Here is an 18,023-nt window from a genome sequence, read left to right on the forward strand (position 1 = left end):
TTAAAACACTCTACATTCTCCAACATCCATATTGTTCTTGAAAGGTAAATTTCTTGTCATTGATGTCAAAGGGGGAGATAGGCAGAGGTAAAAAGAAGAGGTAATTTCTTGAGCAACAACAAAAAAGGTTGTCATCAATACCAAAGGGGGAGAATGTTGGTAATATTGTCATTGATGTCATTGATCACATTGGTGATAATTTATGTTAAATGTGAAGTTCACATGAATTTTGAAGGTTTGAATGAAAAAGGTTGAAAGTGATGTGAAGTGCAAAGGCTAAAACATTGATAGATATGTTGATTGAATTGGAAAATGGCTCATGACATAGTTGTTTGGAAAATGTATACTATTATTAATCATTAACAAGTAGCTCGTAAAAATCTGGAAAATGTAACCAATACAAACTAAGAAGTTTCTAGATATGTCTTATACAATCATTATTTCTGGTCCATTTTATTGCTGCTCTATTTCATATTACAAAATTATGATTTTCAACATTGAAAATGAAGAGACTATTTGTGAACAGTCATGGAAGACCAAGAGACAACTTCTCATTTCATATTCATGTAGAGAATACAAACAGCTAACAAGCCATGCTTATAAAATATACCTTGTTGAATGGAAAGAGTGTTAATTTTTCATAGGGCTACATTGTTCTTTTCTTTGATAATTGCATTTCTTCACTAATACATTAAGTTCACCCCATATCATCATTACATTATTCATATCAAAACCATTATTCATCAGCATATGAAATAATATAGAAAGAAAAAAATCATCATCAATGCAACAGAACATCAAGGAACAATAGAATAAAATCATGCACACACATAGAGACACCAAGATTGGTCCAGGACCAGGGAAAAACCCACTATGAGGAAAAACCTTGAAAATATTCTTCTTTGTAGATCATCATCAAATGATTCAGCAAAATATAGTAAAATGAACATAACTTTATCTATGCAACAAAACAACTATGATATCCATGAAACGGATCTAATCATGCTTATAATCACAACCTTGATTCTAAGGAATGTAGTGTGTTGTCATTGATTGTAGTTAATGATTAGACACTGTTGTCATTGTGCTGAACACTACTTTCACTGTGTGGAATATTTGGAATACTAAAATATCATCTTTGAGTCTGGGTCATAGAGAGGAGGGGCTGTGTGAGGATCTATAGCAGTCTTGGATGCTCTTTGCAGAACTGGAAGACTGTGCCTGGAAAAGATGTGGACGCTCCCAGGTGAATTATATGAGGGTGTCCAAGGTCAAACATACCTAGATCTGCCTCAAACCTTGGATGCTCTCATAAGGCTGTTGAAGAATCTAGAGCATGCATGATTAAGTCAATTCTTCATTACAATTTTATCTTAGCTTAATGTTTACTTCATTATTAGCTTGTGTATGTTAGCTTCATCAAACTGTTATCAAAACAAAAAGAGACAAGAACACAAATATTTGGCTTTCTTCTAGGGCCAAAACCTCTCCCTCTTGGAGAGGAAAATCCATGCATAGATTCTTCTTATAGAGATTCCATTGATGAATACCAAGACCATCACCCTTGACACAATCTACCTATCCAAGACCAAGACATCAACCCTCTTACTTACCATTGATGAGATCATCATCATCACTGTTGCTTACATTGATGTCATCAAAGTTGCACTATTGCTACACTTTTAACTGAGATCATCCTCGTTGCTTTCATCAACACCATAGTTGCTATATCTGCATTAAAATCACCATTGTTGCAACATGAATGCCTTCACAACAGTATCACTGAAATCATTTTCTAATGCATCTCTCGCTACACTGAGATCTTTGTTGCACTTCGAGATAATGAGATCATAAAATCATGATCTATAGCTACTATGATTCTGGTTATGCCATGATCAAGTTACTAGTCCTTGTAGTATGTCAAGACTGCATCATACTAATTCCAAGATTTGTGGTAACTAATGAGACTGTTTGTCTCATTTCATAGGTATGACGAGGATCTCTGCCATCATGTAAACTCATTTTATGATTCTTTCGAGATAGTATAGGTATTCTTCATATGACCCTAACCACTGCAATTCATCTTGTTAAAGATGCTACATGTGTATCATTATAAAGACAGTAGTATGTGTGAAGGCCCAAATCACATGCTTCCTTATATGCTCTATCCATCCGAGGGAATCATCTTCAGATCAAAAGTATGCCGAGACTCTGTTCATAACTAGTATAGTATCTATATGCATATACCGAGACTTATCCATAGGTGACTGTTGTTGAAAAGTGTGCAACAAGAAATGCTAAATTTAGAAAGTGTTAAAAATAGAATTGTTAAAAATAGCACTTCTAAAAATAGCAGTTTGGCCAATGAGCATTTTGGCCACCTTGGGTGAGAGGTGAAACTGCTAAAAATAGCATATTCTAAAAATAACATTTTTGGGTCCCTTCCTATTTATAGCAGTCCCTGGTCTATCTATAGGAAGTAAATTCGACTTCGGTCTTACCAGCAGTTTAAAATATTAATTAATTAATCTCCATGAGTTAATTAGTTAAGGAAAAGCAAACTTGAAGTCTTTGTGAGAACATGCAAATATTTCTCCACCAATTGGGGAATGTGTCCTTGATTTGCCCCACTGATTGAGGAATTAAGGATGAGTTCTATATTGAGAGGATCAGTTGACTTAGTTTAAATTAGTCAAGTTTAGTTAGATTAATTTAACTTGTTAAATTAATGAGATATAGTTTGTTGATGCTTGCATGCATGTGACAACTATTATTTTCAGATAATTGTGTATTCTCTCATGGATAATTGATGCATGTCAGTTCTGTCAGACACCCAGTTGAGATCAGAGAAGGGATAGTGTACTATCAGTTGGATGAATAGTTTACCTATAAAGGAAGTTCATCCATGATGAGGATTTATCTCCTTCAGGTTTGTGCAGTTAGATCAGAGGTTAGTGAGTGTGTGAAGAGGCCAATTCACACAGGTGGTAGCACTAGACCCCAAGGAAAACTGCACAAGGAAATAGGAGGCTTGGAGGATAGAGGAGAGGGTTTGTGAGAAGGCCTTGACATTCTATGAGAAGCAGAGGGATTGCAGAGAGAGTAGGATGGCATGTAGGGCCTTTGAGGAGAACCAAACTGCGGGTTCCAACCTTGCTAGTAAGGATTTTTCCCCCATAGTGGAGGATTTTGTCCATACGAGATTTGATTATTCCCCCACTGAGGGTTACCTTGACCATAAGGTCGATTTTTTGCAGGGTAGGTTTGATATTTCCCTACCATAGGCCGTTGATAAGAATTATACGCGGCATATGGATTGTAAGGTTGTTGAACTTGTTGACCCTGGATCTGAAGAGTTTGGCCCTGTTGCTATAGGGGTTGACCGTGTGCTTGCAAGGTCTAACTTTGTCAACATGCATATGAAACTTGCTGTTGCAGAGGTTGAACTTCATGTTGCAAAGGTTGGCGAGTACAAAGGTTGAGTAGACTACTGAACAAACTAAGGTCGTTGCTGCAAAGGCTGTTGAGACTGCGGGAAAGGGTGCCCCTACTACAGTAACAGTTTCCCTTTGCTACTGAAATGTTTTCCCTTGTTGTTGCAATGGTTTTCCTTGTTGTTGTAATGGTTTCCCTTGCCACTGCAAAGGTTTTCCTTGCTGCTGCAAGGGTAATTGAACAGTTCCTTGGAATATACCCTGTGGGTATTAGTAATTTCTGAATTGAATCTGACCATATCCACCAGGAATAGCAGATTGACCAGGTTGGACATAAGCTCTGGCTTGAAGAATGTAAGACAGATTGACCAAGGCTTTCAAACCATATGGGACAACCTGTTGGAGTGGAACCTAAGCCGTATAAGGCTATTGATATTGGATGTTACCTAACCCACATGGATCAACCAGATTAGGAATACCATATGGGACAAAATCCTATTGGAGTGGAACCTAAGCCATATAAGGCTATTGATATTGGATGTTACCTGACCCATTTGGATCAACCAGATTAGGAATACTTCCATAATAAGGTTGATTAACTCCAACCATGTAAGTTTGTAATCCACTCACAGTGGTCTCACCTAATACAAGAGGAATATTCAGATTATTCCCCCTCAGGCAGTGGCACATTATGTCCACTTGACGAAGGGGTAGAAGAACTAACTAAAACCTGACCTGAAACATTCGGTTGTACTGGAAGAGTCAGTTGAAATGACGATACAGGACATGATGGAATCGTAGGTTGTAAAGGAACTGACGTGACAATAATTTGTACAAAAGTTTGAGAGGTCGCGTTTGGAATGAATGGAATGGGCACAGGCATCGCATTTGAGGACTAAATGGGATTTTGATACAAAGACGAAGCACTAGGAGTACCCAAAACTAACTGAGCTAAGGTTGTATAACCGGGTGGAAACATGTGTCCACTAGTTTCAGGAAGCGTGAGAGATGGGACTCTTCCTGTAAAAGGAAAGCCTTATGGAGGAAATTCATACCCTTTTTCATCATCGAAATGAGGAGTATGGGTAGAGGAAACTTCCGAATGACCCAGAGAAGAGGTTGGGATTTCACCCTCTAACTCCATAGATGGAAACAACCGATGAGGAGGAATCTGAGATGTGCAAGGAGATAAATCCAAAGGAATACCATGTTGATCGTAAGGACTATAAGGACGCTAAGGAGATATCACAAAAAAATCAAATAACGCATTCAATGGATGAATAGCAAGCCTCTGCAGACTCTCAGGGGTTTGAATAGGATTTTCTGGGGTCTCAGGATCAGATTCTTGAGGTGGATAGCAATCGGATGGAGGTGAACGAGAAGATAGGGATTGTATACTTGGAATAATCCCAAGTTCAAAACCTTGATCTTTAAGTGACTGAGGAAGCTCCATATGAACTCCTTGCGAGGACCCTTCAGTATCAGACAATGAAGGGGAACTGTGAGATGAACTCAATGATCTAGCCACAATGACTTCCCCTCAGAAGCATAAAAGGAAAGGAGATTCGATGAGGGCTTATCAACAATCTTGAAATTAACAGGGAATTACTCAATATTGGTCCAAGAAGCAACTACTTGGGTTCGACATGTTCATCGTGGGCAGTTATTTTTAGAAACAAAAACTTTCCCTTTTCATCGTTTAAGAGTCGAGAAGAGGATGAAAAGGTGACTCTAGTCGCTTTCAATAGTTTAGAAAGCTTGAAAGGACAAGTGCTCAATGATCTCTTAAAATTTAAGGGGTCAGAAAAGATCCAAATGACCACTTATGTAACTCTAGGAAAAAAGGAGTACCAAGTAACCGTGAATTGCAATATACACCTCAGCAAATAAACTTACCAAGGACTTGACATACATGTAGGAAATCTCCCCAAATGTTGTGTTTGGTGTATCACATTTACAGGGCGGCAGACTTGGCTTCCTATGGATAAAGGTTTGCAACCTATGACGGTCTCCCTTTATATGCTCGATGGTACGAGGAGCACAAGTTCGTGCTAGTGTTGTCTAATGCAAGAGTGAATGATAGGTGCTAAGTTTTATAGATGCCAGAACATGTCTCTAGCCTAGACCACTAAGTATGAACATTGTTTCAAATGCTCCTTAGATTAATTGATAGATTTTAAAGTTGATCTTGAAATTCAGTTTTGATTTCAAGGCCTTAATGATGTCACCTATTCCTAAAATGCAGCTAAATGATGAAATTGAAATCCTTTCATTCGGTGAAAACTACCTATTCAGGGAAGAGAAACACCAAAAGCATGCATCAAAACAAGCAACAATGCATCAATGAAAATTTTCCAATACTAAATTCAAAACATGAAATCTAATCTTTCATATTATAAGCAAATGAAATGCCAAAACAAAATCCTAAAGTGTACTACCTTAAGATATAATGAAGATTTCTTTTTCACTTTAATGTAATCAATGTAATCTAGTGCAAAAATCAAAAGAGAATGCAAAAAACTTCAATAATCATGAAAATATCTTTCACATTAATGATTTTGAATGCAACAAATGCTTCGAAAACTACTTAAAAGATAATCAATGTTGCTTTCGTTTTTCGAAACATAAAATTCAAAGCAAATGTTTCCTTTCAGTTCAATCGAAACAAACAGTTTTGTAATATATTTCTTGCCAAAGGGAACTAAAGGGAATTTCAAATCATCTACTCAATTCGACACTAATGAAAACAACTTAATACCCAAGAACCAACAATTATTTGCAAAAGACGTCCAAACACAAAAAGACTCTTTTAAGAAAGGTAATCGATCTCTAAAGAGAATACCAATGAGTGAATGAAGGATGACCTAGAAGACCTAAAACCCTAGAAGGTGGATCAAGCTCCAAACACACTTAAAACCAAATAAAGAGGCAATTGTAATCAGAAAACAAGGACACTAAAATCACACTGGTAAGCCACTAACAGAAGGAAAAAAACTGAAAACAAGAAGACAAACCCTAATTTTATTTAACCTTTGTTATCATCACACCTGTTAAGAGAAAAGTGTCGATCATTGCTAGTGTAATCAACATATCCGGGATGTCATCACGACTGCGAAGGATAAAACCGAGATGGTAAAGAAAGATAAATAAAAAACAAAAAAAATCTTCAAGAGCAGCACAAATCAAGAACCTTCAAACAATTACTAGGAAGTGAAAATAGTTACAGACAAGCAAACAAGTGTGGAATTGGATGGTTGGTCAAACTCATCACAAAAATGAGGTGAAGGATTGGATGGAAAGGATCATAGGTTCCCTAGTGGATTTGCCATTTTACTGTCTAGGTAAATCCTCTCTGCGGATAGAGATGATCCGTCTAGCCCAATGAGTGGTTCTAGAAACCGAAGTGACAATCTACTAGACACTTTCCTAAGTTGCAATTGAAAAGAGGGATGAAGAAGATGGCCTACCTCATTCTAATGTTATCTTGATCTCCTTTGTTGAAGACCTTGAATCGCTTGTGCCATGGGCTCGTTCCTACTTGCTCTTAGTGTTTATGTGCCTGCACAAGAGATGAAGACACAACAAGGCATGCAAATGTGAATGGCATATCCAAAAGTAACCTACTCAACTGATCAAGGAATGTTAAGCTAAATGATACATGACCATACACATTTAGTGAAAATGAACTACCAATTGTATATTAATAGAAAATAAGGGGAAGCATACAACCAAGCCTTGATGTTGATAGGCTCTCCTTGAATGAATATCCAAGTCAAAGCTAAGCTCTCCAAGCACTCCTTCTCCAAGCCTAATGAACAGCATATAGGCACAATATTAGCATAAGGGTGCAAATAGGCATAGATCAACCATTTGGGAATGGGAGAGGATGAATATATAGGGTGGGAAAGGGAGTTAGAACCTCTCCAAATATAGGATTAGGCCCTCATCTCAAGGAGGTATCTCATAGGGATAAAACCAAGAGGTCAAGTTGGGATAATTCGACCTCATTTATGCCAAACAACCTCCAACTCACCACTCTAGAAGCTTCTAGATCACAAAGCTTCTCATCCTCTTAACAAAAGTTACCTTTTCGAGATGATCGCGGGTATACAAGGGAACAGAGCGATACCATTGTGGGTCAAGTTCAGTGCAACAGGCGATCATCGCCATTTTGAGTCTCATAAGTGCGATGATGTTCAAATCAAGGTTTTAGAGGTATTTCTTCCAAGGAAAGCTCAAGGCATTTTCCAATCAATGACTTAGGAAGGATCTGAGCTTCATAATCTTGGGCATATGAAAATTTTATGGGAAAAATGGTTATTCTGCAAGTCACTAGGTTATTTTGAATAATAATTTTAATTTTAGTTTTAAATAAATATAATTTTATAAAAATGTCATTATATTATTTTTATCAAATTATTAGTTTAAAATATAAAATTGTTGCAAAAATTATTGAATTGAGCCCAATCTCTAGGTCTAAGTCTATTTCAACACAGAGGGTTCATCATCCAAGAAGTTCACCTAGAGTTCCACAATGGTGAAAACCACCAATCACAAGCTAAGGCAGTGCCCAATGCCTCAAGCACCAAGTTGGGGAGAGTATACTTTGCACTACGCGTCGAGTTGGTTTTGAAGGGAATGGTGTATATAAACACCATGATATTTGTTTACACAATAAATGCGTGATTATTTCCCATTGTTGGCTTATCGGGGCTTGACCCAGGTTTGGAAGAGTTATTTAGCCCAACAAATCCCGCAGCTACCGGCCCTTTCGGCAACAGCCCGCGGAACGCGGACTAAGGTCTCATCTGAGGTAGTAGGGGAGGGTGCTAGAACCAGGTTTTCGCACCCTTGGGATGTCTTGATGTGGTCTAGAGGCTTTGCGCACCGTTTTGTGGCTTTGTGCCACTCTGCTTCACACAGATCCAGTCCCAGAATACTCCTTAATACTTATTAATGCGTTGTTTATAGATTCAATCTACATTTTATGGTCTTTAAGCAAACATTTATCAGGATTAACCCATTCACACACTTAGAATAGATACAGATTCACATATATTCATAACATAAGCATACGCGCATAGACCAAACTATTATATTAACCATACATTAGCTAGATCCGCGATAATTCAGGTTTAACACAGAATTTCAAAATCAACTTATCTTTAATAAATTTCTTCACCAATACATCCAGGTCTGTCCTACTTACTTAGCTGCAGGGGTTCGCGCACACAACTGCGGACTCTTCCAAGCCTCTGTGCACACAGCTGCAGAGCCTCTATCTACTACCCAATACCCTCGACTCGAACTTACAGACACTTCAAGACTTTTCCTCTCAAAAACCCATTACATATTAGATCCAAGATTACATACCAAAAAGCTACCTTCTACCCATAGAGCCTCGCTTTATTTATACCTTCCTATGGTCCATGGACAGACTTACTTCCTATTATTCTATATTATTTCTTGGGTGGACAACCCTTTGACTTGACCTTTTACATTTTGCACTCTGCATATTTCAAACTTTTACAATATTTTTACCCTAACTTATAGGCTCTCAGCCCCAAAACTGTTACACGGGACCTCCACTACCCAATAGTCCCCCAACACAATCATCGTGACTCATCCCGAGTCACTCGTCGGTGCGACGAGACGCACCGCCTTGGCTTCGCGGTTCACCTCCCTTTAAGTGACGCTCTTCATCCTACTGCTCCTTTGTTGTCTCCTACAACGCATCGTCGAGCTCTTGTTTCATTGTTTCTACCACGTCACGCAACTGAAAATGTTCATTCTGCCCTACTCGGTTAACACAGAACACCCCCTCATAGGATTTTAGCTCTAGCGGGGGAGCCGCATACGGGACCTCCTTGTACCACCGCAGCCACTTCCTAGCTTTGTATCTTCTTTTCACACTATCTGTTGCATCTTGTGTTGCGATTTTGCAAGACTTGGTCTACTGTCCACAAGATCCCAATCCACAAGGTTCATCACAGACAACTTATTAACTGCACTTCGACCAATGGTCTCCGTCTTTCCATCCTTCCTTTTTCTGTTATGGTTCGTCGGCCCGCCCATGAGCGAGGCTGCAGCATCCGGACCAGTTCTGCTTCATGTCTACCATTTTTCGGTACATCCCCTACCGTCGATGCTGAACGTTGCATGGTGCCCGCAGCTGTCAACACCATATTCTTCAGGTAGCCCTACATCTCCATCGTCCATATCACCACCCTCGGGCTTACTCGTTGTGCATAGATAATAAAATGTTCCATAGCGGTAAGGAGGCACAATAGCTTGCGGTTCTCAGAAGTGTAGCTCGCTCGGTGGAGCCCCCCTTGCGATTTATAAGTGTTTCATATTTCAAATTTGTTGGCTCCCACCTATTCTGGCGCCCTCACATTAAACTTGTGGCATATCGTGCCATATCTAGTTCGTACTCCTGCTCTTAATGTTCCATTGCCCGCTCCCTTTAGCCATGAGGCAGACATCTCGTCATGAATAGTGACAGCAATGGTCACCTCATTTCCTTTTCACGCATCAGCGCAACCCTTTCCACGCAACCGCAACCCTTGCGAGATGCCAAATCTATGTGCATCCTGGCAGTCGCGCCTCTTTCCCCTAGACCGCTTTATCGTCTGGTGCTCTCTTTCAACTAGTTGGAGTGGTGTGACTGTCCTTCGGGCGGTTAGTCAGGTAGTCGGCCCACCCGTGTAGAGCTTCAGGCAACTGCCATTCACTGAGCCCAGGAAGGTGTCTCCATTGAGCTTAGCCAGTTGAACAGCGCCCCCATCTGTAACTTCTTTGATGACATAGGGTCCTAACCAATGCATTCGGAGTTTGCAAGGTAATTTCTCAAGCTTGATATCATACAATAATACTAGATCATTTTCCTTGAAAGTGTGCACCTTGATATGGCAATCATGTCATCCTTTCTCTCGTTGTTTCTATACTTGCTGATGGAATCCAGCCAAAAATTGGTCCTCCTCCAGTTCCTCTAGTTGTGCGAGCCATTCCTTCAAAGCCCTGTGGTCAGCCATGCCTGTTATGGACGCTATTCGTAGACTAGGGACAATGTATTACATCGGCATGACGACCTCCTTACCATAGACTAACCAGAAAGGTTTCTGGCCTGTCAACTTCTTGCACATAGTTCGGTACACCCATAGCATAGCAGGGATTCGCAAGTCCCAGTCATTTTGCTGCGCATTACAGACCTTGGTCAACGTGGTCTCCAAAATTTTATTGAATGCTTCCACGGTCCCATTCGCTTGCGGGTGGTAAGGCGTACTCTGTTGATGATATATCTGGAATTCCTCAGTGAGTGTGCTGATCATTTCATTCAGAAAGTGCATACCCTAGTTGCTCATGAGGATTTTGGGGCATCCAAACCTGGTCAACACGTTCTCAAATAAAAACTTCGTAGTTGTAGCAGTTGTGCAATCCTTAACTGGTTGTGCCTCTGCCCACCTAGTCAAATATTCGGTTGCGGTGATGATATAACACGCTCCCGTCTTCCCTCGAGGGGCGATAGGTCCTATGAAGTTGATTTCCCACTTCTCGAATGGATGTAGCATCATCTGTGGTTTGATCGGCATTTCATCCCTCCGCAATGGTTTCCTGGTCTATTGACAGACGTCACAGGCCCAACAGTACGCTTTCGAGTCCTGATGTAGAGTTGGCCACCATAGTCCTGCGCGAAGAATCTTTTGTGCTATAGCATGACCTGTAAAATGTCCTCCAGCCACCCTGCCATGTGCTTCAGCCAAGATTTGTCTGCGCTCGAATTCAGGCACATATCTGCGTAAGATTTCATCATTGCCCATTTTGTAGAGATTCCCTGCAATCACGGTAAAATCGGTTGCACGTATCACCAATTCCTTCTTCTGTTGAATAGAATATCCTTGCGGCGCGGTTCACGACATGTCAACATGCACATGAAATTCAATGTCCCATTTCGGAAAGACCAATATAGGGGCAGATTCCATATTTTCCTTAAGCGTTTCCAGACTTTTGTTGCATTCCGCATTCCAGCAATAAGTAGCATCCTTCTTCAGCAACTGTTCCATTGGAGCCATGATCTGGGCGTAGCTTTTGATGAACTTCCGATAGTAGCCCGTGTGTCCTAGTGTGGCGCGTAGTTGTTTTACATTTCGCGGCACTTGCAGATTGAGTATGACAATGATCTTTGTCGGATACACAATCAGGCCTTGCTTACAAACCACATGGCCAAGCAAGTTCCCGAAGGGGATGAGGAAAGTACACTTCTTTAGGTTTAGCACAATCTGGTGTTGTCGGAAAGTATCTAGCATTAACTGTAAGCTCATTATATGTTTCTTAACCAATCCGAATACGGTCCAGTCATCAAGATAGACCTCTAAGAACTTGTGTATAAATTCCTTGAATGCTGCTACCACAATGCATGAGAATATTGTCGACACATTCTTTAGTCCAAATGGCATCACCGTATACTGAAAACAACCCGATTCAGTGGTGAACGTTGTTTTAATCTTGTCCTCTGGTGTGATCTTGATCTGGTGGTATCCTGAGAATCCATTAGTGAAGGAGTAGGATTCCTACCCACCCACATTTTCCAGTACCTCATCTGTAAAGGGTGTTGGAAACGGATCATTAACACAGGCATCATTGAGCTTCCTAAGATCCACGTGTTAGAGCCTAGATTTGCCTCAGGCTGAAAAGACAAGGTTCTAGGTCCACATCAAATCACGCTCAACCTCGTAGCTAGCCCTATGAGGACAGGAGAGGGCTCTCTCTGGGTCAATCTCAGCAAAATATAGTCAGATGGGGCTTGAGATGACTAATTTAGAAATTGATTTTAGGCTAGGTATTAAGTGCAAGGATTTAATTTGAGTTTTTGGGGGTTTTGTTGGAAAAAGGGAAAGGCAAATTTTGGGTCCGGGGATGAGGCCAGATTTTTGCAGAGTTCAGGTAGGGGCAAGATAGGCAGTAGTTTTGATGCTTTGGATTGAATGAATGGATGGATCAGACTGGTGAGGAGCTAAGGAGGGCAAGAGGGTCTCAAGAGTCCTCCTCAAACAGATGAAAACATGTAGAATTAAACAAAATTTCAAGGCAGAGCATAGCAGTCCAATGAATTCTACCTTAATCACTCATTTGTTTAATTGCAGAAGAAAAGAGAAGGGAAAATGATACACATAAACATCAGTGAACTTACAAATACATAGAGAAAAACACCATCAAAACATAGAGCCACATGGATCCCAACAAGTGCTGCAAAACCCTGGTCTTTCCTTTGCCAAAATTGCAGAAATGAAATGTACAATAGAGTGCCAAGCAATCCCAAGTATCCAACCCTGAAAATGACTGAGAAATTACATGATATAGACAAGCCTAACTCATTCCCTTGCCTTTAGGGGTCGAGCTCATCATTCTAGGAGCTGTTTGAACTAATTCTAAACAAGGAACTGAAATCTAGGAATTCAAACAACTTGCCTCTATATGCTAGGAAACTGATTCATTCATTTAATTTACACTTTTTAGTGAATGAATCCTCCAGAACAAGTAAAAATGTTCCAATATTACATCATGGTTATCAAATTACATCATGAAAGGTCAAGAGTAACATCAAAAATCAAAACTGGTCAAAACTGGGGAAATTCCTGAGCTGTACAGTGAAAAATAGGCAAAAATCCTCTATGCGCCGCGCCTGATTCTCTATGCATCGCGCCACTTTGGAGCTGAATTTGAGGCACTTCCTTAAGTCCAAATTGGGCCCAAGATAGCTTGTTGGAAAGCCCTGCCTATCTACTTTCCAAACCAAGTGAAATTTCTGAATTTGGATGTCATTTTTCCCTCCAAAACTTCAATATCCCAAGACTGCTTCCTGTGTGTCAAAATAGGGGCAGTGAGGTCATTTTTTGAGTGTTTTTTGACCTTTTGACAGCCAAAAATCTGCCCAAATTTCTTGGTTGTGCACAAGAAACCATAATTTATCATGAAAAATCTATAAATGCAAAGTTTTTTGGATTTGGATCCCTCTAGCAAAAGCGAGCGCCACGTGGCGCGGCGCATAGGGAGGCAAAACCTGTTTTTTAGTGCAAAAAAATTTAAAATGCCAAAAATTGCTCCAAATTTCTTGAAATTTGGGCTGGACCTTCTCTATCAAGTGTCATGCTGGGCCAAATAGGCTTTGACCAATATCTGAAGACGATCAAGCTCCTTTTGCCTCTTTTGCTTCCTTACTACCTTCTTTAATTTTGCCTTTAGATTTCTTATTCGTGCCTCGCAAACCTTGTTCCGCGCCTAGTGGAAAGCCATGTGTCTCAGCAATGCATTGCCCCTATCGGCCTTGTCCAGCAATCTCTCTAAGTGGATGTTAACTCTCTCGAGATTACACTCCCGATCCTCATTAATCTCTTGCTCCAATGAAGTGAATTCAATCCTCCTCCTTTGGGCAGCTTGGCGATTTTGCCAAATGTTCTGTAACTCCATCATCTCCTGCTGATCCTCTAGCTGCTTATTCCTCTGCTCCAAATACTGAATAGTCCACTAGGCTCTATCTAAGTGAGTGGACAAGGCATCAATGTCCGCCTGCTGCACGTGAATGATCTCTTTAAGATTTGCATTTTGTGAGCCCATGTCAGTATCGTCATCCTGAATGAGAATGAAGTCAGTCTCTCGTTCACCTAAAGGCCCTTCCTCCTATAGAGGCATCTTGCCTCGGTCCTGAACCTGCTGTGTTGATGGAGGAAGAGAGGCCCCTTCCACCCCGGGTGGATAAGGCACGAGGGGTAATGAATGAAAAGACCCTTCCGTCAGATTATGGCATGCCCCTAGTGGAATGCAACTGAGTGAATCGAGCGAGACACCTAAAATTGAAATGCAATAAGAGAAATGATCTCCGATAGAGGGATGACCAGACCGACTCTAACACCACGCAAATGTGAATCTCGCCCTTCTATTTCTTCTCCTGCACAACCATAGGACTTACCCAGTCAGACTCCTCGACGGGTTCAATGATTCCTGCTACTAGCATCTTGTCCAGTACTTCATGGACCTTTACTTTGTATTTTGGATTCAATCTGTAGGGTCGCTGCTTAACTGGCTTCGCGTCTAGCTTCAACATTATCTTCATCATTCCTAGGTCTCCTAGGATCCCTTTTAGCTCTGTGATTTTTGTTGGGAATAAATCTAGATATTCCTAAAACAACTCGATGACCTTTTTCACCGCGACATCATCCCAATAGTCCCCAAGCGTTGCATACTTCAACTCTTCTTTTGTTCTGATATTTACTTGCTTCATTTTCAACAGCACCGTGATATATGGATCTTCGATTTCGGGCCCACGCACCTCATGGATCCCCTCTAATTCTGGAATATTGATGTTTCGTGGGTCGTCCTCATCATCTTCTACCTAGACATTGTAACATTCGAGGGCCTAGCTCAGCTGTCGCGACCAGTTGGGCTGCACAGTTTCTTCTGGTTCCAGTGGCGTTTTGAAAATGGCAGCCTTCACCAGCTATAATGCGTCATCCACAGCATCCATCCATTGATCTTCAAATAGGAATGTCAACAAAAACCCTTCGCGCAAGCTATCCCACTCGCTTGTGTCGTGTCGGAGCTCTGCTTCAGTATACCAGTTTCTGGGAATGACGTCCAGGGTGTGATAAAATAAGTTTACCCACTCTGGTTGAGGTTCTGCTCCGTAGGCTTTGTTCCATCTGGTAAGGTTCATGCGTGGGTCATCACATCCATCGTATTTCTCCATTATTCGTAGTTCTGGCTTTCCAAATCTTATCTGCATCATGCACCTGCAGCTGCGCCAATCTTCGAAAGTCCCTTCATGTGTGCCCCACCATCGCGCAAGTGTTGCACGCAATGCCCATCTCAACGCCTCAAACCGTTGGTGCTCTGGTACCACGCTTTCAAATTTGGTCAGGAATTCATCTATTATTGTCAGCCCATCATACATTGGAAGTTCGCGATCCTGGGCCCTTATGCAGTATAGAGATTTTGTCACTGTATTGCAATGTAACGTGGTTACTCCGTTCAACCTATTATGCCACCGCTCACCTTCTTCATATGAAAGGGTGGTGCAGGACTCTGCATAGCCTCGTGATATTCTTCTATCCTTCGTTGACTTAACCCATTCGTGCCTTTGTGCAAAAATTTTGTAGATACAGTCTAATTTGTCGTCACTTTCTTTTTTGCGTACGGGTTCAATGTAGCGCGGTCCTTCAGCCGGGTCTAGCAGAACGACTACGCTGAGCAACTTCGTTTCAAATGTCATTGTCCGCTTCTTTAAATTAATAACCCCATTCATGTCGGTGGCCCAGTCTATCCCTAACAACGTAGGATAAGGCATACTTTCATCCATGATTTCAATTACTTCAAAGTCTGTTTTGGTACTCGCGCCTTCTATATCTACCGTAATTCCCTGCAACCTTCCCATGGGCAGGATCTTCTGTTGGTTTGCCATCCGCAATTAAATAGGAGACCATTGTAGTGTAGGCCTACCCATGAGCTCCCAAGTTTGTTTAGGCAGTACATTTGCATCCAAGCCCAAATCCAAAATGATCTGATCCATCTCATAGTCGCCAATTTGTGTCGTTAATCGCATCTCTCGCCCCGTCCGTGTTGTGTGTTTTCCTAGTTTACAGACCAAACTAGGTTCTCGCGTCCCCGCGCTTCTATTTATTAATTCTTGCAATCCTGTAACCGCCCTATTGTCACGCAGCAATTTTATGCATGTCTCTAAATAGGTAGCTAGCATCAAGGGATCCCTATCCTGCTCAGGTTGATCCCTGCTACTTGGGGTAGATACCTCCACAAAGCTCTCCCTAGCTTCCAGATATGCCTTGCCAACCCCTATATCTTCCTTACTTAAGTTCCTTTTATCCTCTCCTGTGGCTGTGCCACTTCTTAGTACCATGTTTACTTTGGGGTCTTCGTCGCGGGGTTCGGACCTCATCATTTGCACGTTCTGGGTCGTCGTCGGTTGCGCTGCCCTTTTTTCACGAATCTGTGCTATCAGTGTAGGGAAATCTATCAACTCATGATCGAATTGCTCATAGTAAGTGCATGAAATTCTAGTTGGGTTAGTACAATCCTACTCGTAATGTCCTGGTCCTCCGCAATTGTAACAAACTAGCTGCCCGCGACCCCTTCCTGGCCCCATTCCGCCCTACCCTCGTCCACGTCCCTGGAACCCACAGCGCGCGATCGTCATGGCTGGATCCTGACCTCGTGCCTCAGTTTGCATTCGGTAGGTAGGTGACTGGTCGATTAATAATTGATAGCTACTATAGTCTCTTTCCTCGTGGCCCACCGATCTGCAAAAGTTGCAAAAGAGATATTGGGGGGTCTGGTTGAATTTTGGCAATAGATGGCAGTTATCTATGTTATGCTTTCCTCCCACCCGACAGATTATGCAACAGAGTGGGGTTGTCACGCTTGGCGTTGCCTGTGCCTCTGGTCGCAATGGTGTTGGTCCCCCCATTGCCACATAATTCTCTAAGACCAGGCAGTGATCTTTATCATGACCCTGGCTCCTGCACTTTATACACCATACTTCCTCCCAGACTTCTAGGCGGGGTACTTGTTCCTGTTTTAGCTTCTTCATTTCCAAACACAATTCTTGTATCTGTGCTTGGATTTGCTGAACTCCCAACCCCAGGTCCTGTAACGGAGTTTCGTGCAACCTCATCGCTGTCTCCAATGCTTCAGCCTGGGTTGAGATTTTTTGTTGTGACAAAGTCATCCTCACATGTGGTGTTAATGATGCCATAAACCAAGCGCAATGTTGCGCATCCGTCAGTGTCATGTTTGCTTCGCGGATGGTACTTTTCAATATTTGATCTAAATCCCATGGGGTTTCACCAGGCATCATCGCGATCTCCTTGAACCCTATGATCGACTGTGTTTCTGACTTCGGCTAGCTAAATTCCTTCTTTAGTTCAGTCTGGATCTCTGTTGTCCCTGCAGTCAGGTGATCACTCGAGTACTTTATGTACCATGTCAGCGCTCGGTCCTGCAGCGCGCTAACTAAGGTACCCTTTCTGATATTATCATCCGTAATTCTATGTGTATTCCATACCGATGTTAACACAAACCAAAATTGTTCTGGATATTCTCTTCATGCTCCTTTGAATTCCGGTAGTTGGATTGTGCTCGTCATTGTCAACCTCGTCAATGTACTCTGAACTACTACTGCTCCTGGTCCCTTCGATCCTTCAATTCTTTCTTTATAGAGTCCCCGTGTTCCACGTCAGACACCCCTTAGGCAAATCCCGGTCCCAGCAATGGAACCATTTGTTGGCTTATAGGGGCTTGACCAAGGTTCGGAAGAGTTATTTAGCCCAACAAATCCCGCAGCTACCGGCCCTTTCGACAACAACCCGTGGAGCACGGACTGAGGTCTCACCCGAGGTAGCGGGGGAGGGTGCTGGAACCAATTTTATACACCCTTGGGATGTCTTGATGTGGTCTAGAGGCTTCGAACACCGTTTCGTGGTTTCGCGCCACTCTGCTTCACGCAGATCCAATCCCAGAATACTCCTCAATACTTATTAATGTGTTTTTTACAGATTCAATCTACGTTTTATGGTCTTTAAG

At 41.7% G+C, this 18,023-nt stretch overlaps 1 pseudogene; it reads left to right on the forward strand.

Annotated features, from left to right (window-relative positions):
• Positions 1 to 3,311: 3,311 nt before the first annotated feature.
• LOC149209732 (serine/threonine-protein phosphatase PP-X isozyme 2 pseudogene) overlaps positions 3,312 to 18,023 on the forward strand; it is a 39,407-nt pseudogene continuing 24,695 nt past the window's right edge.

This window comes from Pinus tabuliformis, chromosome 1_2, assembly GCF_031772625.1.
Source record: "Pinus tabuliformis cultivar Carrire ecotype Pingquan chromosome 1_2, CPIR1, whole genome shotgun sequence".
Taxonomy (NCBI): domain Eukaryota; kingdom Viridiplantae; phylum Streptophyta; class Pinopsida; order Pinales; family Pinaceae; genus Pinus; species Pinus tabuliformis.